Genomic DNA, 26,853 nt, shown 5'->3' with positions numbered 1-26,853 from the left:
GAAGTCTGGGGTAAATTACTTTCTCTCACACTCTAAAGCACAGGCTTCTCTTTCTTTCGGTGCTCACCTTATCTTCGGGATAGCATACAAAATTAAAAGGATTAGTGGATGTACCTAAAAATAGAGGTGCAGTGCATACCCAACCGTAAAACTTGATGCTTATTCAAAACGCACACCAGGAATTTCCCACTTAAGTCGTATTGAGTTGAAATGCAAAATGGATGAAAATTAAGCCAAAGTAGTATTGCTACTGTTTCCTGCTTCCTGAAGTGCTGGAAACTAGTTTAAGTGGATGACTGCACCACAATTATCAATACTTTCTGTTGTTTTAATTTTGTCTTTTAATGATTTGTAATGCCAATGAGATCTTGATATATCATATTTAGTTTTCATCAACAATTCTATTACGACAAACATAAACAAAAGCCTTATTGTAATACAGTCGGTGGAATTATAAAGACTAATCGTAAGAAACATTTGGGGGAATTTTATAACCTCACTGTGGAGAGGCTGCGTATATATTTTAAAATGGGATTCACCCTAAAGATTAATGAAAAACATAGCTGGCAGGCTATCGAATTACTGAGGTGATTTTAACGCCTGTCTTTAGCAGTTCGGCCGTAATACAAAGGATATCAGAAGTTGCGGTGTGGGTATAACTGAAATTACAAGAAAAGAGAAATGCAAAAAAAAAAAAAAGCAGTTTGGATTTTGTTCAAAGGATGAGGCAAGACTTGGGTGAATCTGTATTTCACAACCATGTCTGTAATTTGGATGATAGCCAATTTGTCTCTCTGGGTTGCATAGTATTTCTTATCACAATTTTTTTTGTTGATTGTTCCATTTTAAACAAAAATAGAATGTAAAATGTCAATAAATTCCATAAATGAAATATTTTTTCCTTGGCATTTTTATTTGGTGAAATTCATGAAATTTCATGACATCTGTAGCACACAAGATTTGTCTTTTCCTTGTGTACGGGGGAGTGGAGGTTGAACAAGCCCTGCTTGTCACACGCACTGCATGAGCAATCAAGTTCATCTTGCTTGACACTATGGATGAGCAGATGGGATCTCAATTTCTGTACAAAGTATGGATAAATTAAAATGAGCAAAATCCCAGGCATGGGTTGAAAAGTTATTTTCATCAGTATAAGAGGCAGGGGTAAAGTTTCAGTCAGTCGTATTTATTGAGCACTTACAGTGTGCAGAACAATGTACTAAGACTGTGAGCCCACTGTTGGGTAGGGACTGTCTCTATATGTTGCCAATTTGTACTTCCCAAGCGCTTAGTACAGTGCTCTGCACATAGTAAGTGCTCAATAAATACGATAGATGATGAGGAGGAGGAGCAGCATTGCCTAGTGGATAGAACATGGGACTGGGAGTGAGAAGATCATGAGCTCCAATCCCAGCTCCACCACTTGTCTTTTGAGTGACCTTGGGCAAATCATTTCACTTCTCTCTGCCTCAGTTACCTCATCCATAAAATGGGGATTGAGCCTGTAAGCCCCACGTGGGAAAGGGGCTGTGTCCAACCTGATTTGCTGGTATCTGCCCCAGCACTTAGTACAATGCCTGGCCCATAGTAAACACTTAACAAATACCATTATTTTATTATGATAATATAATGATGAACAGACACATTCCCTGCCCACATCGAGCTTAAACTCTACAGGGAAAGACATTAATATGTCATATATATATATATATATATACTGTTGAGGCTGGGAGGGAGGATGAATACAAGGAGCAAGTCAGGGTGGCACAGATGGGAGTGGGAGAAGAGAAAAGGAGGTTTCCTTTCCTAACATTGAGAAAGTTAGCATTAGAGAAGTGAAGTTTATGGGCTAGGTTGTAGTAGGAGAGCAGGGAGGTGAGGTGGGAGGGCAAGCTGATTGAGTGCTTTAAAGCCAATGGTGTGGAGTTTCTGTTTGATGCGGAGGTGGATGGGTTACCACTGGAGGTTCTTGAGGAGAGGGAACATATGACCTAAACACTTTTGTAGAAAAATGAACTAGGCAGCAGAGTGAAATACGGACTGGAGTGGGGAGAGACCAGAGGATAGCAAGGAGGCTGATACAGTAATCAAGGTGGGATAGGATAAGTGATTTGATTAACATGGTAGCAGTTTCGGGTGCACAATCAGGGAGAAATGGGTTTTCACTTATTCTTGGGGGCACAAACCACTGGGCAATTTGGGGGTTGGGAGAAAGCTGCTAAAGGCAAAAGAAAGAGGGGTTTCGTATTTTGGGCAAGGCTGAACCTGAATAGCTCTCACTGCCAGCAACACTACACTTTCACACTGTGGCAGGAACTGGTTTTTCTATATGCTGCAGCTGGGTAAACGATAATACCAATAACCACTAGCACTATAATAATTTCTTTCACACAGATTCTTGGCTTGAAGTCTCAGGACCAAGGCTCATCCAGTGTTTTAGATGAGAGACCCCATTACTGAGTCCAAAACCCTGAGTGCAAAAAAATCCCGGAGCTATGCAGCAAGGTAGATGCAAATAATCAAATTAATATACCCAGAGCCCACAATCTAAGCAGTAGTTAGTCAAGAGATGGGCTTCCCAAGATAGGACCAGCCTGCCTATTCAACTGCCCTTCTTGCCTCCTTCCCCAGTTTCCTCAGGCCCTGACTAATCAACAGATTATTAGTCATCTCTACAACAAACACAGTTTACATCAACCAACAAAATTAGCACACCACCACAAAACTAAAGGCTAAAGGAAGCTAGGATGCATAAAAGCTGAAATAGCACCAGCACTGTGCGAGTCCCATGTGGGGCTGAGGCCTGTGTCCAACATGATTATCTTGAACCTACCCCAGAGCTTAGTACATAGTAAGCACTTAAAAATACCATGGTTTTTATTATTATGTGAAAAATAAACAACTTAGTGGCATTTATTGGGTGGTAGGCACCGTACTGAGCACTTGGGAGAATGCAAAAGTAATGACTCCTGTTTCTTGCCTTATAGGCACTTCCAATCTAAAGGGGGAAAAATGTCAAAAGTTATTTACAGATGGTGCAAGCTGGAAACAATACAAACACATCAGGATGAAACAGTAGAAAAATTAATTGAATGTACAGATACTATATACATATAATATGTAAATAAAAAATACACAAACAAGTGATTATATATAATGCATAAATTTAAAAAACACAAATGCATTAGTGCTGAAAGTGGTGATATCTTTTACAAATTGTCCACAGTGCATAAGGCTTACATGATCTGTCACAAGATGAAAGAGTTTAAAGGCATTAAAGATCTTAGGATTCTCATTTGACCTTCCTCAAAAGAAGGGCTTCCTTTGTCAAATTATCCACCATTTTCCCTTTCTGCAGAGAAAGAACATAAAAGCACCAGAATGATTATTCACAGGACTAGTATCATAGAAATAGTTGCAGTGGTGACTCATTTCCCTTGTCAAAGCAACAAGTAAATAATCCTTAATAATGAGTGAGTTCTGAAAGCAGGCTAGAGGTTTATTTCATCCTTAATCCTACATTTTCTCATTCTGTACTTAACCAATTTGCAGTCAATTTCACAATTGCATTCATTCCCCTTCCCTTCACCACTGTCCCCCCACCCCTTCCCAATTCACTTTAGCTGTTTCAACAGGAAAAGAAAACAGAGGTAATGTATTGGCACAAATATCAATTTGGGAAATCTCCAAATATAAAGAAAAATTTCATTTACACCGTGTAACTTACTAACAGTCTCCCAAAACCTTCTTCAACATTTATATAAGATCACGAAGCAACTATTGTTTTCTGCAACGTTAAATGGAACTGCAAAACAATCCAGAAAACCAGGTGTAGACCAAAAGAAAACCAAAGAGGATTGTATTTTAAAACTGGTGTGCCCTCACGATTGCATTACTTTGGGAAAGGTCGGGTCCTCCAACTCAGAAATATCCACTGCGCTTCAGGGGTTGGCATGCATAATTAGTGGAAATTATGCAACTGAAGTAACCACAGGACAAGGTTGTTATGATTATACTCTGACTGTCCCACTAATATTGCCAAGCGATGTCAATTTCTGAAGAAATGAATTTCAGTGCATAGACAGAACTTAAGACTGTGGGTTGTACTGTCACATTTTCTGGGCTGATCTCTTGTCATCAGGAGAGACAGATTTTTCAGATGAGACTAACGGGCAAAGAAAACTTTCAGCATTCAGGCAGGCAATACATCTGGGCCTGCCTTCTCCCTAGAGAAAATGCTTCCAAACGTGGAGGGTAGAAGAACTAGACCTCACGGTGACCGTGCATGGGAAAATTTGGAAATGGCAGGAGATTCAGGAAATTAATACCGAGGATTTGTGTTTTAGATACACAGGGGTCACCTTCTGGACAATCTGTGTTACACTGCTGTGGATTTTCTTTGATCATTATATTTTGGGGACAAAACTAATTCTCTATGAAACAGCTCACCTAACACCCCAAATTTGGGTGAATAGGTCCTAATGAGAAGGGGGCTGGAAGATGTAAAAGCAGTAGTGGAGGAGAAGCAAGTCCTGGAAGCTCATTGGAAAATCTCTTAAGTCTGATTTAACCTTTATCCGAGGCCAGGATGAATCTATCCTGTGGTGTAATTCCAGGTTGCGTGATCTGCAAGCCGAATAAGCTGCTAAAATGGGGAGTTGTATGGTTCCTGGGAAAGTCTTGGAGGAAATGGAGGTTCGGTTTTCAATATGGCTGGGGTTTGAATCCTGTCTGCATTGCTGGCTGGGCCCCTGCTCATTCCTTCTTTGCTTTTGTCATGTGCCAGGTCACAATTCTGATGTCAGGCTTGAATTGAGCCTGCTCACACGGTGAAGAAAAGAACACACCAGCCAAGGTGGAGGAGGTGAAGCAAGATGGAGAGTTGCCTGAGGGCTTTGGTTCAAGTTTGAATGAAAGATTATCTGTGAGGAACAAGCAAAATTACCCAGAACATACCAGTTCCACAGCTCAACCCCACACTACATAACAAAGAAGTTGCTGGGGCAGGCAGAACTTAGACAGAAAAGTGTGGTTTGAATTATGGCCTGTAGCCACTGCACCCCCTGAAAGGCAAGAGTTAAAAGAAATAAAAACAACCAGCATAGCTACGGCCTTCACTTCCAAAAAGCTCAAGCATACTGCAGGCTTTATTACTGTAAATTCTCAAAGTGTGGCCGTAGCCCAAATTTGCTGATGGAGAAAGTTATGGAGACTTAGAAGGGCCCTAACTCACGGGGAGGCTGCTTCCTAGTTACCACAAGGTGACCCAATCCTATCCTTAAACATAGTGGCCAAATCTGCAGTGGGCAAACCTTGATGCACCATGTCACAAAAATGGTAGGACTCTACCTGTGTATTAACAGCACTAACGGTTATCGGGCAGAGGAACCTACCAGTGTTTGAAGATTGGATATTAACATTTTGTTTCAATTCATTGCAGGAGGGTGGAAAAGCATCTGTTTGAGATCTGCGCGATCCCATGGACAGGTTCATTTTTTCAGGGATATTGCATCCTTATTCATGCTTCCCAGCTGGGTTGGGAGTTTGCCCAATTGATAACCTCAACCCCCTTAGCCCACCAGTCTGCCTGTGTTCTGAGGCCTCCGGAGACAGCAGCAGGTTGTGGAGGCAGGATTAAGGGGTGGAAAAACCTGAAATGCAGACTGGCAGTCAGACAGATGAGCTGGCATCAGAATTTCTGGGGTGGGTTCAAAGGCAGAATGAGTGATGTAGTACTGCAAAAATGTTATCTCTGTCTGTTGGTGAAATCCTTACTAGAGTTAATACGGAATCTAGCTTTTAGCTTGCCCTGGGCAGGGTTGGGCCACACTCTTTTCAAATATTAATTTTGGCTGGGCGGCCTAGTAGAAAGAGTATGGGTCTGGGTATTAGAAGACATGGGTTCTGATTCCAGTTCTGCCTCTGGCCTTCTGTGTGACCTTAGACATGGTTCTTAACCTCTCTGGGCCTCAATTTCCTCATCTGTAAAATGGGGAAAAGATACCTACTCTCCCAGCTTCTTGGATTCTGGGCCCCGGGAGGACCAGGGACTATGTCCGGTCTGATTATCTTATATTTATCTCTGTGCTTAATGTAGTGCTTGGATGCATAACATACCATAATTTTGGCCTAACCAGGTATGGCCTGTGTCCACTAAACATGACAATAATAATAATAATGTTGGTATTTGTTAAGCGCTTACTATGTGCCCAGTACATATATTAGTAGAGCCCCAAAACCTCACTTCATTCAGAAAGTGAAACTGAAAAACAGAAAACTTTGACCAGAGAAGGGAGGTTGACAATCCCTAACTGTGGAAGCTATTATGGGTAAGACCAGAAATTGGCTTCAAATATTTAAAGCTGATAATTACGGAAGTAGTAGTATTGAAAATTTTAAAAGTCATTCTGTTCAGGGAAGAGATTTCATGAAGCAGCAAATAGCTTTAAAAGATATGGAATCCATGTGATGTGGAATAAAAATTTCTCAGAGAGGATTATAACCAATTTTAAATCCAATCTTTACTATCGCACATGCCGCAACATCCTTATTGTTCCCTGTCAATATGATCGCAAAGCTGTTGGGCAACAAATATGTTTGCATGTAAGACAGATGAATGAGTGTCTAGGGAGAATTAATTTGAGATGGCTGTCAAATGTTTTAATAATGTCCCCAAAGAAGCCAAAATGTTACAGGAAAATGGGCCAACCAAGCCTCATAAAACAGTGAGAAAATGAAAAAAATGTTCTCAGAAATGTCCAAGTTGACAGACTACAAAGCAGGGGGAAGACAGTAAAGCAGCTTGTTTTTTCCTGACTAATATCTGGTGAATTTAGCATTTTCCTGGAATCTATTTCCTGTTTATTAAGTCAGTGTATAATGAAAACAACAATCTGCGGAAAATGGTCAGCATCCTTTTGGAACAGCTCCACTGCCTCAAGTTAAACATGTACTTAAGTAAATTTACATTGAAATAATATCTAAAGTCACTAAATAAATTGCTTCATTCCCCATTAACAGAGCTATAAATAGTAATATTTATTAAGCAAATAATATTTATTAAACACTATGTGCAAGCACTGTGTTAAGTATTGGAGTTAGTACAAAGTAATCAGATCAGACATAGTCCTTGACCTCCATGGGGCTCAGAATTTAGAGGGAGGGAAAACAGGCACTTTATCCTCATTTTATAGGTGAGGAAACTGAGGCACAGAAGAGTTATGTGACTTGCCCAAGATGAGGCGGCAGATAAGTGGCAGAGAGGGGTAGAACCTGGGTTTTTTGATTCCCAGTCCCATGCTCTTTCCACTAAATCATGGTCCCTACGCATAAAATACTTATGAGTCCCTATGCATATATTTCTCTCTGTCTCTAGGGATTTTTGAGGCATCTCTCATTTAGTAACTAAATACTCAGAGCTATATTAGAGACCAATCCATCAGTAGTGTTTATTATTTGCCTACTGCTTGCAGAGCATTGTGCTAAGCAAAGAAAGAGTTAGAAGCCACGATCCCTGCCCTCCAGGAGCTTACATTCTAGCAGGCTACCGGAGACACATTTCACCCTGCTACACAGTTCTCTTGGACTAAGGCAGGTCAAACCAGCATTTATTTGAGATGTTTCACTTTAGACTGTCATCACAGTGGGGATTTTCAGGGGTGTATCTCATTTCTCCACTTTGTTCTATTTTGCTTATCACTCAGCATCCTCATTAGAGGACATAAGAAAAGGAGGGAAAGAAGATGGAATTCAAATATTTCGAAACTCCGCCATACAGAATTCTTTACACACTTTTCTGGACTACTTAGAGCAGGAAGAAATATTTGTTTCCTCATGCAGACACTGAATAGAGAGCCAGGAAAAATCACTTTTGCACAAACATTATTATAGGCTTTCTTGATGTAGAAATAATACCGTCTTGAATTTGCAAAGCACGTATAGTAAAATGTCTTCTTTTATTGCTCTTTTGATAAAATGCTATTAAATGTTAATTCCAGTATTTTTTTTAAAGCTCTCTCTCTCTCTCTCTCTCTCTCTCTGAGATAATAGCAAAATGTACTTTTGCCTAAACACCTCTCTTCCTTTCCACTTCAACTTCTGAAATATTTTCACTGACTTTTAGTGAAAATGTACTGACTTTTAGGCAAATGTACTTTTGCCTCAACACCTCTCTTCCTTTCCACTTCAACTTTTGAAATATTTTCACTGACTTGGACAGGGCAATTAAAGTCCACTTTAATTTAGCATTAGATAATGGCAGATCTCTAGTATGTTAATTTTTGTTGAATAGGGATCTAGGCTCTGTCACCTGCCTGCAGTGAGACCTTAGGCAAGTCATTTTACCTTATTGCACCTCAATATCCTCATCTGTAAAATGGGACTCTAATAACTATTCTCCCTCCTCCTGAGACTATGAGTCGCACAGGGAACAGAAACTCTGCCCGATCTAATTATTCTGCTGTCTACCTCTGCCCTTAGCAAAGGAATTGATAAATATAAGGACATCATGCATACCATCACTTTTAGGTAAAAGATAAAGTTTTTAAAATTAAGTATTTCATAGGTAGACATAAAACATCTGATTTTAAATATTTTACTAGTTGTACATATTGTGGCCTAGTGGAAAAAGCCCAAGCCTGGGAGTCAGAGGACCTGGGTTCTAATTATCATTTTCATTATGCTATTTATTAAGCACTTACTATGTATATGTCAAACGCTATTCTAAGCACTACGGCAGATACAAGTTAGACTAGACATAGTACCTGTCCCAATTTTGATTTGATTTGAAATAACAGTAAAAGTAGGAGAGAGAACAGGTATTGAATCACCATTTCATGGATGAGGCAGATACAAGTTAGACTAGACATAGTACCTGTCCCAATTTTGATTTGATTTGAAATAACAGTAAAAGTAGGAGAGAGAACAGGTATTGAATCACCATTTCATGGATGAGGCAACTGAGGCACAGAGAAGTTAAGTGACTTTCCCAGGGTCAAAGAGTGGGCAACTGGACAAGCTGGATTAGAACCCAGGTCCTCTGACTTCTAATCTGGACTCTTCTACTTGCCTGATTTGGGATTCAATACCTATTCATTTTATCATTATTAATAATGATAAAGATAATAACAGTGGTATTTATTAAGTGCTTAGTATGTGACAAGGACTGTACTGAGAGAAGCAGCATGGCTCAGTGGAAAGAGCACAGGCTTTGGAGTCAGTGGTCGTGGGTTCAAATCCCGGCTCTGCCAATTGTCAGCTGTGTGACCTTGGGCAAGTCACTTAACTTCTCTGGGCCTCAGTTACCCCATATGTAAAATGGGGGTTGACTGTGAGCCCCCTGTGGGGCAACCTGATCACCTTGTTTCCCCCCAGCGCTTAGAACAGTGCTTTGCACATAGTAAGCGCTTAATAAATGCCATCATTATTATTATTACTGAGGGCTTGGGGAGTTACAAGATAATCAGGTTGGCATACAGGGGACTCAGAGCCTAAGGGAGAGGGAGAATAGCTATTTCACCCCATTTTACAGATGAGGAAACTTTGGCACAGAGAAGTTAAGTGCCTGGGCCAAGGTCACACAATAAGCAAATGGCAGAGGCAGAATTAAAACTCAGATCCCCTGACTCTCGGGCTCCTGCCCTTTCCACTAGCAGCCTGGCCTACTTCATCATCATCATCATCATCATCATCATCAATCATATTTGAGCGCTTACTGTGTGCAGAGCACTGTACTAAGCGCTTGGGAAGTACAAGTTGGCAACACATAGAGACAGTCCCTACCCAACAGTGGGCTCACTACTTAACAGTAGTTAAGCCCCTTCCCTCCTCTCCCCCTCGTCCCCCTCTCCATCCCCCCATCTTACCTCCTTCCCTTCCCCACAGCACCTGTATATATGTATATATGGTTGTACATATTTATTACCCTGTTTATTTATTTATTTATTTATTTTACTTGTACATTTCTATCCTATTTATTTTATTTTGTTGGTATGTTTGGTTCTGTTCTCTGTCTCCCCCTTTTAGACTGTGAGCCCACTGTTGGGTAGGGACTGTCTCTGTGTGTTGCCAATTTGTACTTCCCAAGCGCTTAGTACAGTGCTCTGCGCATAGTAAGCGCTCAATAAATACGATTGATTGATTGATTGATTAACAGTATGAGCCCCATGTGGGACAAGTACTGTGTCTGATCTGATTGCCTCTACCCAAGTGCTCAGTACAGTGCTCGACACACGGTAAGCTCGTAACAAACATTATTATTATTATTATTATTGGGAATGAATATTTTTACAGGGCACAGACGGCCGGTGGATCTGTTGCAATTGGACATACTGAACCAATTCTACCTTTTCACCCCTAGAGGGCACTCAACACTCACTTCAGTCAGAAAATAGTGTCTGGTCACATTTCTTGTAGCAGGTCTAGTGCTCTGTCATTTCACCACGTTCATTTTTACCTCCTGTTCCTTCCATTTTTAACTAATAGGGTGTTCTGATTTGAGCTCATTAAAAGTGTCTTTGCCCACTGAAAATCCTAATGGCGTACTATTTTTTTTGAAAATTTTTTTTGAAACCTCCTCCAGGAGGCCTTCCCAGACTGAGCCCCTTCCTTCCTCTCCCCCTCGTCCCCCTCTCCATCCCCCCCATCTTACCTCCTTCCCTTCCCCACAGCACCTGTATATATGTATATATGTTTGTACATATTTATTACTCTGTTTATTTTACTTGTACATATCTAGGCTATTTATTTTATTTTGTTAGTATGTTTGGTTTAGTTCTCTGTCTCCCCCTTTTAGACTGTGAGCCCACGGTTGGGTAGGGACTGTCTCTATATGTTGCCAATTTGTACTTCCCAAGCGCTTAGTACAGTGCTCTGCACATAGTAAGCGCTCAATAAATACGATTGATGATGATGATGATGATGATGAAGTGATGCAAGTTATTTTTGTAAAAAGTTGTGATAGCTTTCGAACCTACCTTTTTCTCCTTAAACACTTGAGTAACTCAATTTTTAATTTTTATCTTTTTTCCTCCTTTGAAAGGCTGGGAGTTCTTTTTTCAGTGATCCCGATGGAAAATGGGAGTGTGCTAATTGATGTCTGCCAAAACACTGTGGTTACAGATTACAAAAAACAAGGAAAACCTTTCATATTTTAGAATCCGAAAAGTAGCTACATTTTAAAACGAAATCAATTTTGACATTATTACTCAATTTTCTTCCTTTTTCTCCTTTCTTTATTAAATGCTCTAACACTATATGAGTGATCTTGAAATGTGAGCTACCTGTTTAGCCAGCAACCACATTAGTTCGATAAAGCACTTATTAAATTCCAAAAAGGCCCTGGATTCTATATTGGCTCTGCCACTTGCCTGCTGTGTGACCTTGGCCAAGTCACTTATCATCATTCCCTCATCTATAAAATGAAGATAAAATATCTATTCTCCCTCTCCCTTAAACTGTGAGTACCATGAGGGGCAAGAACAATGTCCTCCCTGCTTACATTGTATATATCTCAACACTTAATTCACTGCTTGGCACATAGTAAGCACTTAAATACCACCTTATTAGTATGATTATTATTTCTGAGAAACTGTCCTAGTTAAAACTACCAAGTGTGGTGCTAATCCACACGCACTACCTGTCCAGTGGAAGGTGGAACAAAACGGAGAGTCATTTCAACCAAACTAAAGAACATCCATGAAATATTCCTGCTGTGCAAAATCAGCAATACCTAATGATATCATTTAGCATGAATAGCTAAGTATGTCTCCCTACTAGTCAATCAGTGACCTCAACTTTGTTCCAACTCTGGTATCAGTGACTTAGTTTATCTGCCTAACTCAACAGAGTCCAGAGTCTCCTTGGCTAGGAAGGGTCGAGGGCAGGTTTGAGAAGGAGGGTCTGAAAGGCGGGAAACTCAGTTGCTCTTTTTAGATCTTGCTTTTCAAATCCCTAGTTCAGCCCCCCTTATAAACAAAGGACTTTGTCCATCCTTCTGAGCAGTCAGAGAATCATCATCATCAACAAGGGTCTTTAATGAGTACCTAATTGAGGACTAAACACTGCAATCAGCTCTTGGGAGAGTACAAAGAATGACAGGCAATTATAGCCCCCTGGGAATTTACAATCCAGTGAGAGAATCAGACAAAAATATAGCATAACATATAAGGAAATAGTTGCAGGGTGAAACAGCTAAATAACTGAATATAAAAATTAAGAGAAAGGTGAAAATATGCATATGCACGTATATGAGGATTAGAATAAAACAAATATACAAATAATATTTTACATTAGGTATACAAAGGCAGTCTGTAGGAATAATTGCAATCCATAATTTTGTTCATCTTTAGGTTCTGTGGTCAGACAAGACAAATATGCTCTTGTGCATTCACGAGACAAAAAAGAAAGCACAGGCTCATGCTAATCGTTAACTGTATTCAACTCATTAGTCCATTAATTAATTGTTTCAGCTGAGTACCTTGTGCATTTTGTTGAAAGAACAATCTGTTAATGAACTTTCCACCCATGCCCATTTACATCAATCTGTTCCTTCCCTATATTACCCTTTCCCCTAGGGAATAATTCTTTTCAAACGTCTATGCCAAAAAGCCTCCCGGGATCCAAAATTGAAGAGTTGTTTGAGGGCCGCATCCCATTAATAATCAAGACACACCAGAGAAATCAAACTACAGGAAGATGTAATGTTTTGTGGGAGGGGAGGTGAAATGCAAAGCAACAGTGAAAAATTCCTCTCTCAAAGCAACCTCAGTGTTTCAGACCAGTTAGGGGGAAGAAAACAATTAATGTCACTTTCAACAATGGACTACCAAAGATAGAAAATAAAACCTGTTACTGGGAGGCCGCAGGAGTTGAAGGTCAAGAGGGGAAATTTGGTCGGGTACAGCAATTCAGACATGGCATCTAAGCCACGTAATTTGTAAGGTTCCAACAGGCATGGATGAGATGGGGTGAGGGAGGAAGCTTAGGTGGGTGTAAGGAAAGTCCAGAAGACTTGCTAAGCAAATGTTCCATGAAGGGGCACAATTAAGTAATCACAGAAGTGCTTTACTTAACCCTTTGCAGGACGTGACTGGAAGATTTGGAGCCCACTGGCCTTGTTACACCAAGCCAGCACCAGGGCCTCATAGCAGAGGCAGTGAGTCTGGGTCCTGCAGTTTCAAACGAAGTTTCCATTTTGTCCCTGCAACCCCAAAACAAGGAGCGAGAGCAGGCCTTTCGGCCCATCTCTATGGCAATTCATCTAGGAAGCAATTGTCTTGAAAATCAAAGACGGATAAATATTATTTCTAAGTTGCAGAATGAGTTCTCATCATTCAAATCTCATCAGAGCTCTTCCCAGGCTTCTGCAGAATTGAACTGAATGTGGAACGCCTCTCTTCTTCGGGACGTACGTGGTGAGGAGAACTGAATCGGGGAACCAGGCTCTCTGATTCATTATGTTGAAAGAGATCCACACACTAGACTATATTCATCTTTCAAGAGAGCCAGACAAAGCTTAGACGGGTCTTTAAGGGGACATTTGCCAACAAATGAAAAGCATTACCCATAGTTTCAGAGACTTATCTACACGTATTTGCCCAGTCAACCTAGCAAATTTTCTAAACTGCATCCATCAAGATAGGCACACGACACAGCCTCACACCACCCAGTACACATAGTACAGTGCGCTCAGTTTTCCCAGGTGGCACTCAATTCATCAGTCATATTAAGTGGTTACTGCGCAGAGGAAAAAAAACTGGGATACTGTACTACTGCCAAGGGAATTTCAAGCTAAATTCCCACAATTACAAACCTGCTTAATCCCCATAAATACACTAACATGGTATCATATTTGAGCTGCCTAGTGAAGGAAGAAATCAAACCAGAATTGAACAAATTTACTTTGTTCAATAAAAGCAGAAGTCATAGTTTTGCTGCGATTTTCAAAAATTTGGTAAATTTATTTTTTCCGTTATTTCTAGGCTGGCGTGACCTGGCTCTCTCCAGGACCAGAAGCTGCACTGCCCGAGCGACATGAAAGAGTGCCCTGGGCTGAGTTGACAACAGAGATTTGGAAACCCAAGGTGGCCTGGCAAGTTAAAGAGCCTTTGGTTCTTATCAGATTCCAGCCAGAGACTTTTGATGTGCCCCTGTCACTGTTTTATGTGTAGGTTAGAGGAAATGGGTTTAGTGGTCTCCGATTCAACTTTAAAGCCTCTATATCCACGTAAGGAAGGATCACCTATGGGAAAAAAAACAACTGGCCCCACTTAATCCTACCTGGACTGATGCCAAGCTACCTAGTATTAATGGTATTTGAGAACCCACTGAATTGTATTAACTGCTTAGCAAAGTTGATGCATCTGGACTTGTTGGTTGTTTATTTGATTTATTCATTAAGGTATTTATTGAATACTTTATTATGGTATTTGTTAAGTGCTTACTTATGTGCCAGGCATTGTACTAAGCGCTGGGGTAGATACAAACTAATCATGATGTACAGTCCCTGTCCCACAGGGGTTCACAATCTTAAACCCCATTTTACAGATGAGGTAACAAGCACAGAGAAGTTAAGTGACTTGCCAACATCTCACAGCACACAGAAAGGTGGAGTTGGGATTAGAACCCAGGTCCTTCGGACTCCCAGGCTCATCCTGTATCCACTAGACCTCACTGCTTCTCTATGCGTGGCTTGGTAGAAAGAGCACAGGCTTGGGAGTCAGAGGTTGTGGGTTCTAATCCTGACTCCGCCACTTGCCAGCTGTGTGACTTTGGGAAAGTCACTTAAGGTCTCCGTGCCTCAGTTACCTCATTGGTAAAATGGGGATTAAGACTGTGAGCCTCTCATGGGACAACCTGATTACCTTGTATCTACCCCAGTGCTTAGAACAGTATTCAGCACACAATAAGCGCTTAACAAATACCATCATCATCGTCATAATAAGGTAGGACAGACTCCCTGTCCCACACAAGACTCCCCTTCTAAGTTGTAGGGAGACCTGGGAGAGATTCCCTGCCCACAAGGAGCTCACAGTCTTAACAGGGGAGCCAGACGTAAAAATAAAAACGCACACCGTGTGGTCACAGTCCATGAGCGATCACGAGGTTTTTCACAAGGTAATTTCTAGTAATCGTTATATTACTGTCTGGTGGTTTTTCAGTTTTCAGAGATCCAGACCCTCACACCGATAGAATGGCCCCACTCCTTTATAGAGAAATACTGCTTGCCTACTGCCTAATAGAAGTATTCCATTATCTGGAGGCCTTATCAATGAAATCTCAAAAATTGAGGCTCTAGGAAAACATGAAGGAAAAAGAAAAATGCAGCGTATTGGGGCATCTTGTGGAGTGCTTAGTACCATGCTCTGTACACAGTAGTTTCTTAATAAATACTACTGACTGATGAATTGGAACAGTTTATAGTCCCAAGAAAGACCTGAATCTCAGGGGCTCTTGTTTATACAAAGACGGTTATGTCTTCATGTTTCTTACAGGCCTCATTAGAAAACATCAGGCCTTGCCAGAGCCTCTCTTCTTCGAAGGATCCCAACAACTTTACCCAACCAATAAAAGTTAATTACATTTAATTTTCTATGCATAAACACATTGCTGAGGAAGAATTCCTCGGGAAGGTGGGAAGGGAGTGGGTTGGACTGTATACCATAATTCCAAGGACTTTCCAATTTGCCAGTTTGAAATACAAATTTAGCTATTTATCTTCAAATGTTTCTTCTTTTCAAACATCAGTTTGGGTGATGGAATAAATTTAAACAGAGCTAATAATGTCTCATGAAAACAATATGAATCTGGTAGATGTGGCTTAGAGTCAGTCATCACTGAATATTACTTATCTGAAGCACTAAAATTCATTTATCCTCCGTCAGGAGAAGCAATATAGAATGACAAAGGGGAATTTTGATACAAAAGTTATTTTCCAAGAGGAAGGTAGCTAGCTTTATTAGCTTGGAATCAACCCAGCAGATGATTTTGGGAAGAGGCCTTTAAATCTGCCCCCCTGAATGAATACTAGAGAGATGATAGAGTTAAAAATAAAAAGCCAAATGAATTAAAATATGAGTGATGTAAGAAAACAATGTCCCTTTAGCTTTCACTTACTATATGCACCAAACTGGTCCAACAAAAACATCTGCCTGTCACCCCATAAACGTCCCTACAATTCTCTTCCCTTTATGACAAAGAATTGGAGCTTTAAAAGAACATTTAATAGTCAGCAGCTGTTTGGCTGTCAAATGCCACATCTGGAGGAGAAATGTGCCATTATTGTGAATAAAAACGATTGTTTAATTTTTTTTAAGCTTTAAGTAAACCAATCCTTTGCATGATAACATCAGATTGCCTTGAGTTCAAGGGAATGAACTCACGAACTTATTAAAACTGCACCTGCAAACTACTCTGTTTTCAACAGAAGCAAATACATAAACCTCTGGCTACCATGATTAGCTTGGTAGTTTCTAATATTTTTTTAAGATATCTCCTGGTATGTGTGGGTTAATAGTGGGAACGTTGAGGACATAGAGGGAAAGACCATGCCTAAACATTATGATTGTTGTCAGAGAAGACAGCCATCATAAATTCCTCCAAGCATCCTACTGCCACTGTAGGAGACAGAATACTGGGTTGGTGGTCTTATAATAATAATAATGGCATTTATTAAGCGCTTACTATGTGCAAAGCACTGTTCTTATGTTATTTGAGAGAGCCATTAGATGGCCCTTTCAACAGCCATGAGTCATTCCAGTGCCTCTAGAAACCCAACTTGCCTCCATATTCAAAACGAAAACTCCTGTCAAATTATGGTCAAAAACAAGAGCCCTGAGCTGGGCATACTTGAAGGCAGGGATCGTGGCTACCACCTCGCTTGTACTGAATTCTCCCAAGTGCTTACTATAATGCTCTGAACACAGTAGGTGCTCAATAAATATTATTGACTGACTGCTTCATTTAGGGCACTACTTGTGCCATTGAACAGAATGGGCTTTAAGCTGAATTTTGCACTTAAATCTACTTTTTTAATCATGGAATACACCTCCATGACATCAGGTACACAAGTTCTAAAGGGTCTGTGTATTTCTGGAAGACAGGTCACGAAAGAGCTGCAAGAGTGCACTACCCCAAACCATTTCTATTTTTGAATCTGTTTAATAATTTTAATTGTTTCAAGACAGCCTCTTGTACTACTACTAATTATTATTATTATGATACTTGTTTAGTGCTTACTATGTGCCAAGCACTGTTCTAAGCACTGGAATAAATACAAGGTAATCAGGTTGGACACAGTCCCTGTCCACATGGGGCTCACACTCTTAGTCCCCATTTTCCAGATGAGGGAACTGAGGCCCAGAGAAGTGAAATGAATTGCCCAAGGTCACACAGCAGACAAGTGGTGGAGCTTGGATTAGAACCCAGGTTCTTCTGACTCCCAGGCCTGCTTCCCTATGTCCCCCTCCTCCTTCTGTGAGTCCCTACCCCCTATCTGCGGGACAGGCTACGGTTCAGGGGTGCAGAGGAGGAGGAGGAAGAGCATGGGTGAAGGTGTAGTAAAGTTATGACACACACATACACACATATATTTATGTGTGTATATAATATATATATTTATTTCTACTTTATGAAGTTAAACACAATCACTGATGACCAAACACAAGATAGGGTATATGGCTATTGGATAAAAAGGATGGAAAAAAAATCAAATGTTCATAGGAAATCACAGGCCAAAATAAGTCTATTATATTATAGACCTATTATAAACCTATTATATAATATAACCTATTATATACATATGTGTATATAATATATATATATATTTATTTCTACTTTATGAAGTTAAACACAATCACTGATGACCAAACACAAGATAGGGTATATGGCTATTGGATAAAAAGGATGGAAAAAAAAATCAAATGTTCATAGGAAATCACAAGCCAAAATAAGTCAGCATTGCAGCTCATTTTAAAAGAAATGGCATTTGTTAAGTGCTTACACTGTGATAGGCACCGAACTAAACACTGGGGAAGATAAAAGGCACAGTCCCGGCCCCACACAGGGCTCAGAGTATTAGTCTCTATTTTACGGATGTGGAAACTGAGGTATTGAGAAGTTAAGTGACTTGCCCAAGTTCACACAGCAGACAAGTGGCACCGGGCCGGGATTAGAACCCAGATCCTCTAACTCCCAGGCCCACGGTCTTTCCACTAGACCAGAAGGCTTCTACAATAATTGCGGTATTTGTTGAACACCTGCTATGAGCCAAGCACTGTACTAAGCACTAGGGAAGGTACAAAATAATCAGGTCCAACATAGAGGTCACAGTCTAAGGAGGGAGAACTAGTATTGAATCCCCATCATCAATCGTATTTATGGAGTGCTCACTATGTGCAGAGCACTGTACTAAGCGCTTGGGAAGTACAAATTGGCAACATATAGAGACAGTCCCTACCCAACAGTGGGCTCACAGTCTAAAAGGGGGAGACAGAGAACAAAACCAAACATACTAACAAAATAAAATAAATAGAATAGATATGTACAAGTAAAATAAAGTACAAGTAAAATAAATAAATTTTAATTTATTTAATTTTTTTAATTTATTTATTTATTTATTTAGTAAATAAGTAAAATAAATAAATAAATAGATAAATAAATAAATAGAGTAATACATTTTGCAAATGAGGGAACTGACGCACAGAGAAGTTAAGCGACTTGCCCAAGGTCACCAGGTACATGGTGAAGCCAGGATTAGAACCCAATATTAGTCAATCAATGGCATTTATTGAATGCTTAAGACACGCATAGCACTGTACCTACTAAGAAGCAAAAAAATTTGTGGGTAGAAATGCAAGGCAATATTCCAATCAGGTCAAATATCCCTATTACGGTGATCACCTGTACTGGAGTTCTGTGTCAGATTCTAGTCTTTGAGGTGCTTGAAGGAATGGAGAGCTCAGAAATGGTTTAGAAAGAATAACAAAGGATTGAGTTTCCCTCTCTTCAGTTACCAATTAGGAAAGGTTAAAGAAGAAAGGATTACTTTCCACAAAGAACAGAGGCTGAGGAGTACTAATACACTTTAAGTCTATGAAAGATTATTTCACAAAGGCTGGTGTCTACTGCTCTCCAGCCCTATTTCCAGCAAAGTAGAAGGATTTGCAATGTAGCAGGTGGTTACATATAAAGAAAGGGCCCTCCTACTCGTGAGAGCTGCTCAAATACGGTCGGTTTTCTTCCCTCCACATCTCAAAAAGACTGGAATTCATTTCTCTGGGATTTTTAAGGTGTTCCCAGTGGGAATATGACTGGAAGGATCAAGTGACTGTGAGGGACAACATGCAAGCCACTATCACTGTAATCAATAACTTCACACAGTTTTTTGGTCATAAAGTTCATCACCAGCAGGCTGAGGCCAGTCCTCTGGTTTCGAGCGGGGACTCTGTCATCACCACCATCACCTTGCTATGATTATTCTTATCATTTACAGTATTTGTTAAGCACTTACTGTATAACAAGCACTGTTCTAAACACCAGTTAATCAAATCAGACATAGTCCCTGTCCCACATGGGGCTCAAAACATCTACTGGCTTTTTGGCCAGAATAATTTACTATTAGCTAATTCTCAGAATACTTCTGTGAGATATAATACTATCCTTTAAATTCAAAGAAGAAGATGAGATTTTCATAGTTGATAATACCAATATATGCGGTCAGTTTTTACCGGTGGGGGAAGTAGAAGCTCAGAGACGTTAAGAGATCAAGTCCTACAGGGAAAGATTTAGGATGGTAGATAATCCATGCCTAAACATTATGACTGTTGTCAGAGAAGGCAGCCATTACAAATTCCTCCAAGCATTCTGCTGCCACTGTAGGAAACAGAATACTGGGCCAGTGGTCTTCTATTATTTGAGAGAGTAATTAGGTGGTCCTGTCCAAAACCATGAGTCAATCCAGGGCCTCTGGGAGACAGCAGTGTGTGCTAGAGGAAAGAGCATGGGGGTGGAAATTAGAGAGCCTGGGTTCTAACCCCAGTTCTACACCACTTGTCTGCTGTGCAACCTTGGGCAAGTCACCTAACTCCTCTGTGCCCTAATTTTCTCATCTGCAAAATGGGGATTCAATACCTACTCTCGGGAGGGAGCCTCTTGTTGGACAGGGCCTGGGTCCGATCTGATTAACTTGTATCTACCCCAGTGCTTGGAACATAGTAAACACTTAAGTGCCATAATTACTATAATTGTTAGCAGTGTAGTCTAATGGAAGAGCATGGGCTTGGGAATCAGAGGATCTGGGTTCTAATCCTGATTCCATCACTTACCTGCTGTGTGACAAGTCACTTAACTTCTCTGTGCCTCAGATCCCTCATCTGCAAAATGGAAACTCAATCTCTGTTCTCCCTCCTACTTAGACTGTGAGCCCACTGTGGAAACTGATTGTCTGGTAATAATAATAACAATGTTGGTATTTGTTAAAGCGCTTACTATGTGCCGAGCACGAGGGTACGAGGGTAGATCTAGGGCAATCAGGTTGTCCTGCGTGGGGCTCACAGTCTCAATCCCCATTTTCCAGATGAGGTAACTGAGGCACCGAGAAGTTAAGTGACTTGCCCAAAGTCACACAGCTGACTAGTGGCGGAGCAGGGATTAGAACCCACGACCTCTGACTCCTAAACCCGTGCTCTTTCCACTAAGCCATGCTGCTTCTATTCTAGCCAATGCTTAGTACAGTGCTTGGCACAGTTGGTGCTCAAGAAATACCACAATTATTGTTATTATCATTATTATTACTACCATTAAGGGCAAGAAATAGGGATAAAATTTAAGGATGAGGAATCACGCTAGGATCCTGGGGCTAGAATTCCTTGACTCCTAGCACAGTGTCTGTTCATTAGATTGCTTTGCATAGCCTCCGCAGTGAGGGAGTCATGAGCCACACTGGAGTTTCCTATTTCATAAGCACCAAATGGAAACGGACGAAACTCAACAGCAAGCAAACAACCAAAGCTTCCATTCACCCTGAAGCCCCTGAACAATTTCTTTCTGTTATTGAACAGACCTCGTAGTCAGAGTTTTACGGCCACTTCTCTCCTTGCTATCTCTTCTCTTGTTGTAGGGAGTCTTGACTTCCTGGGTTGAACTCCTCAGCTCCCCTTTAATGACAGTCTAGACTCATCACGTCTGTCTGAGAGCAGAAGGCTCGTCAGCGGCACACCACAAATCCTTGGGGAGGCGGAACTGGACATGCCTGTATTATGTAACTTCAAGGTATGGTAAATATCATTATTACCTTTCAGACTCTTCAGACTGACTGGAGTACTCCACCAGAGGTTTCCTGTTTATGAGCTGTCCGTATGGAATCTAGGAAGGAATAAATGGAAAAAGGTCACGCCAAGGGAAAAAACTAGGTGCAACCAATGTGTCAGTCATTGGAGAAGAAAACAGAGTCTGTTAAATGTAGTTTTCAACAAAAGGAGTGTTTTCTTTCCTGTGTCTTGTTTTCTCCTGTCAGTTAAGCATGCGTGGACTTCAAGATCTGCCTTCTGCCTAGTTTCAACAAAAGGTGAGACAGCATTTCTAAACACAGACTATCCGTCTTCAGGTTCAGAAGGAGCACTTTGACAGGGGGTACTGGGTCTGAATCAATATCCTTGCATCTCTCCCCAGGGTTTCACACTTTGTAACCTTTAATAATGCCATTACTACTTTAAAGGAGAAATTGTCCAGGAGTAGGCAGGAGAAAGTTATGCATCCCAAACAGAAAGAATGCAGTCACGTTTGTTTTTGAATTGTCCAACACCTCTTGTGTGGTAAGCAGGAACAAATAAAGCAGAAATTTACATTCTCAGTCTTGAGTTTCAACAACCTAATGGCGCAATCCTAATTATTCTGCTAGTGATGTGATATGTCACATCTGTACCTGCTTTTCAGAGAATGGAGAGAACTGATAATGTGACAATTAAAATAGAGGGAGGAAACAATGTACAATGAAAATTTTCAGTCACAAAGTTCCCCCTTTAACATAAAAGGCATCTTAAACACCCCACTGTGGTCAAACATTGCACAGGCACTGTATTGCTTCAGCTGGGTTCAGAGCAGAATCACTAGATTAAAACATCTGAAGTATTTATTGTGTGTTTTTTCCAAAGTCCAATTCATTTGGGACTTAACACATTTTAAATGCATCTGGTAACCACTAATTGCTGTGATCCCATTAGAAAAGCAAGTCAGATCAGTTTTGTGGGAAACTTGAAGCCAGTCTGTCTGAGTTTTATGACTTTGTTTAATTGTGGAAAAAAAACTCATTCCCTAAAATGCTCCAAGTAGGATGTGTTTCAGCTATTTGGCAGCCTGTGTATACACACTGGGAGGATGAGTTTTGTGTTTTGTTTTCAACTAGTGATGGTAGCTTAAGTCACCCTTTACCACCAGTCTGTCACGAGCTGAAAAGAAGTGTTGTTGGGTAGGGACCGTCTCTATATGTTACCAACTTGTACTTCCCAAGCGCTTAGTACAGTGCTCTGCACACAGTAAGCGCTTAATAAATACAACTGAATGAATGAAAGTGTTGTTCAGGACTACTGTTAAGGACAGGACCAATGGCTTAGAAAACTACCTTTTTACTATGTAAAACTTTTGAAGGACCAGAACCTCTTCCTGTTCAGTCCGTAGGTGTAATTATATAACTCTCTAAAACACTGCAGAGAAACTTTAAACACATAAGAAGTTTCTCTCATAAACTATATTGAAGACAGACTTCTGTGATGAGTTACACAGACTTAGCTCAATTAAACGCAATGCAAAATGTTTTTTCCACAAACTTTTCCAAAGTATCCTGTTCTTTCATTATTCCTACAAAGATTTTTTTATGGTATTTGTTAGGCGCTTACTGTGTGCAAGAGACTGTACTAAGCCGGGGGCAGATACAAACTAATCGGGTTGGACACAGTCCACGACCCACATATGACACAGTCTTAATCTCCATTTTCCAGATGAGGAAACTGAGTCACAGGGAAGTGGTGACTTGCCCGAGGTGATTTCTTTAGGGAGGACAAATGTACACTTCACAACAGGAGGCCTCACTGAATAATGAAGGCCAGTTGCTCAGCAATCACTTAATCAATCAATCAGTGATATTTGTTGAGTGTTTAGTGCGCAGAATACTGGGAAAAAACATAAGACAATCCCTTCCAAGCCTTTATAAGGGATGTTCTATTTGAATGCCGAAGAATTTAACATGATAAAGTAATCTTTTCTTCTCAATGCCCCCTCAACCCCCCTCAAAACAACCCCACAGCCAAATTGACCTCCCATTTTATTAGTTAAGCAATCCATCTACAGCTATCCAACATGCAAGGGAACAATTTCCATCTGAAGGGTTTACCAACTAAGTTCCATGGAAAATACAGTTCAAGTACAGAATGAACCTGTTGATGTTGAGATAACATCTAAAAGATTTAGGGTTCTGGGAGCAAATATGCCAATAGGGCTGCAGGGGAGGGGGAGGGGATTTCCAGTGGGTGGTGTAAAAAATGGCAGGAAAACAAAACCCCATTAGAGACCCATCCAGAAATACCTTGAATATGTAGCGCACTTTAAGTTTTACAAAGTGCTTCCACATTTGTTACCTCATTTCCCCCTGACCCCCCACCAGATCCCTGTGGGGTCTGGGCGGGGAAGGGGAAACAGAAGGGAAGGAGACAGGCATTATTATCCCCATTTTATAGATGAAGAAACTGAGCACAGAAAGCACGCAAGAAGCAGCATGGCCAGTGGAAAGAGCACAGGCCTCAGAGTCGGAGGATCTGGGTTCTAATCCCATCTCTACCACTTGTCTCCTGTGTGATCTTGGGCAAGTCCCTTAATTGCTCTGTGAATCAGCTTCCTCATCTGTAAAATGGAGATTAAAACTGAGTCCCAGGGGGGATATGGACCGTGTCCAACCTGATGAGTTTGTATCTGTAGCGTGGCTCAGTGGAAAGAGCATGGGCTTTGGAGTCAGAGGTCATGAGTTCAAATCCCAGCTCCGCCAACTGTCAGCTGTGTGATTTTGGGCAAGTCACTTAACTTCTCTGTGCCTCAGTTACCTCATCTGTGAAATGGGGATTAAAACTGTAAGCCCCACCATGGGACAACCTGATCACCTTGTAACCTCCCCAGCCCTTAGAACAGTGCTTTGCATATAGTAAGTGCTTAACAAATACCATCATTATTATTATTACCCCAGCACATAATACAGTGTCTGGCTCATAGAACTTAAGAAATACCAATTAGAAAAAACAGAGAGAGAGAGATTCAGTGATTTGGCCAAGGTCTCACAATAGGCCAATGGCAAACCTGGGTAAAAAAACCCATGTCTTTCCACTTCCAGGTCCATCCATCTCCAAAGCCCTTCTGAAATCTCAATTCCTCCAGGAGGCCTTCTTTGATTAATTCCTAAGTTCCCTACCTTGAGTTCTTCGACTCCCATGACAGCACTTTTGCACCACCTAGGCATTTAGGCATTCATAATCCAATTCATTTAGATAAATAATAATGAATCTATTTATGTATTTATATTAATGTCTGTCTCCCCCTCTAGACGCTGAGTTTGTTGTGGGCTGGAAACGTGCTTGATGTTATATTGTACTCTCCCAAGCACGTAATACAGTGCTTTGCACACAGTAAGTGCTCAACGAATACAATTATTATTAATAATAATAATCATCATCTTCATCCCCTACAGGAATTTAAGTCCATACTTTACATACTCTTTGACTTTCTTCTGTAACTCTAATGTACTCTAGTAGCTGTTCCACATGCTAAATCGTAAACTCCTTGAGTGCAGGGATCATGTCTACTGGTTCTATTGTACTACCGTGCCAAATGCTTTGTACAGTGCTCTGCATAGAGTAGATGTCCAATAAATACTATTATTGATTGATTTCTATTAGACTGTATCCAGAGATCCAACCAGAACCAGAAACAGGGCCTGAGAAGAAGAGTGATTCAGCAAAGAGCCAAAGAGAGGGAACGAAATAGTGAGAGGGTCAGAGGGCAGAGACAAACTCAGAAGCAGAGAGAGACACCTCAGGCCCACCCCAGTGATCTGATCCCAGGTCGGTCATCAGACACGAGAAGAGAAGAGGTCGAACATGCTACGACTTTTGGGAAATGGTGACATATCAATCGATGAATCAATGATATTTACTGAGTGCTTACTATGTGCACAGCACTGAACTAAGCATTTGTGAGAGAATTAGCAGACACGTTTCCTGCCCACAACAAGCTTACAGTCTAAAGGGACTGGTCAAACTGCAGTCTGTGGGGTAAGACTGTCCTAAGAGAGCAGTAGTTGGGCCTACTGATGTTGAAGGGTGTGGATGGACCAGCTGCCTTCTGATGCTCCAGATTTTTGTCCTCATCCCAGCAGCAAGGAGCAATGGTCTGACAGGTCAGCCACGCTTTCCTCTTGCCCAACAAACTGTGAGGAGGAAGTATAACAAGGCTACATTTTTATACCACAGCATTTAGCGCTTATTGAACTTCAAGAATATATTGTTCGGGACATCTGATCACTTGCCCTTCAGGGTTCTGGTAATCTGGATTAGGTCACAAAGCAGAAAGATTGGGGAATAATAGTACTCGATGCTGAAAGCTTCTCGTGGGCTGGGATTGTGTCTACCAATTCTATTGCATTGCAGTCTCCCAGGTATGCATTTAGTTCAGTGCTCTGCACGGAATAAGTGCTCAATAAATACCATTGGTTGGTTGTTAGTAAGAGTTAAATGGCATAATAATTATTATAAGTGGTCCTGAAGCTTATTTTCAATGGAAAGTTTTTCAGTATTTGAATTCCCTTTACCTGGAAAAAAAGGTAGAGCGGTCTTCTTGAGCATTTGGTTGTGGTGGTTTCCAGCCACTTGCCACTAGTGCAATGGAAAGCCTTGCCCAAGATTACGAATCTAACCTGATGGGAACAGAGATTCTCCAGTTTCTTTTCATGTCTGATGACCGACTGTGAGCCCTATGCAGAACAAAGACTACATCTGACCTAATTAACATGTACCTACACCAGTCCTTAGAACAGTGTTTGACAGATGGTAAGTGCTTAAAAAAATTCCATAAAACAAAGGAAACAACAAAATGGTCAATTTGCACAAGATTCAGAAATCTGACATAATAGTGTTAATAATAATAATAATAATAATGGCATTTGTTAGTGCTTACTATGTGCCGAGCACTGTTCTAAGCGCTGGGGTAGATACAAGGAAATCAGGTTGTGCCACAGTCTTAATCCCCATTTGACAGATGAGGTACCTGAGGCACAAAGAAGTTAAGTGACTTGCCCAAAGTCACACAGCTGATAAGTAGCGGAAACGGGATTAGAACCCACAACCTCTGACTCCCAAGCCTGGGCTCTTTCCACTAAACCACACTGCTTCTCTCTTTATAGCCTTTAACCAGCTGTGCAGGATTTAACTAAGGTTTACAATATTCACATTTCTAGTCCTTAGGTTTGATTTTCAGATTCACAAGCATCTGTGTGTAGGGAACCCCTTAATAAAGTTTGGTTAAAAGCATAACAATCCAATAATAATAATAATAATTGCTAAATGCTTACTATGTGCCACGCACTGTACTAAGTGCTAGGAGAGTTACCAGATAATCAGGTCAGACCCAGTTCTTGTCTCACATGGGGCTCACAGTCTAAGTAGAAGGGAGCAGGTATTGAACCTCCATTTTACAGGTGAAGCAACTGAGGCAGAGTTAAGTGACTATTTCAAGGTCACATAGCGAAACAGACATCTGGAAATGTAGTTTGAATGCAACTCTACCTTTACTCAGCTTTATCAGAAGTGCCTAAAATGTGCA

The 26,853-nt window shown here is 40.8% G+C and overlaps 1 protein-coding gene across 1 annotated transcript in view; it reads right to left on the bottom strand.

Annotated features, from left to right (window-relative positions):
• Positions 1-26,853, bottom strand: part of TNIP3 (TNFAIP3 interacting protein 3) — a 139,388-nt gene that overhangs the window by 62,400 nt on the left and 50,135 nt on the right. Inside the window, exon 2 of the mRNA XM_038769287.1 lies at positions 21,290-21,360. The gene's annotated coding sequence lies outside the window, so the exon portion shown is untranslated. The remainder of the gene's footprint in view (positions 1-21,289; positions 21,361-26,853) is intronic.

The sequence above is a fragment of the Tachyglossus aculeatus genome, chromosome X5, assembly GCF_015852505.1.
Source record: "Tachyglossus aculeatus isolate mTacAcu1 chromosome X5, mTacAcu1.pri, whole genome shotgun sequence".
Lineage (NCBI taxonomy): Eukaryota > Metazoa > Chordata > Mammalia > Monotremata > Tachyglossidae > Tachyglossus > Tachyglossus aculeatus.
The sequence above is the reverse complement of the archived record's forward strand: the minus strand, read 5'-3'. Positions and strand labels throughout refer to the sequence as shown.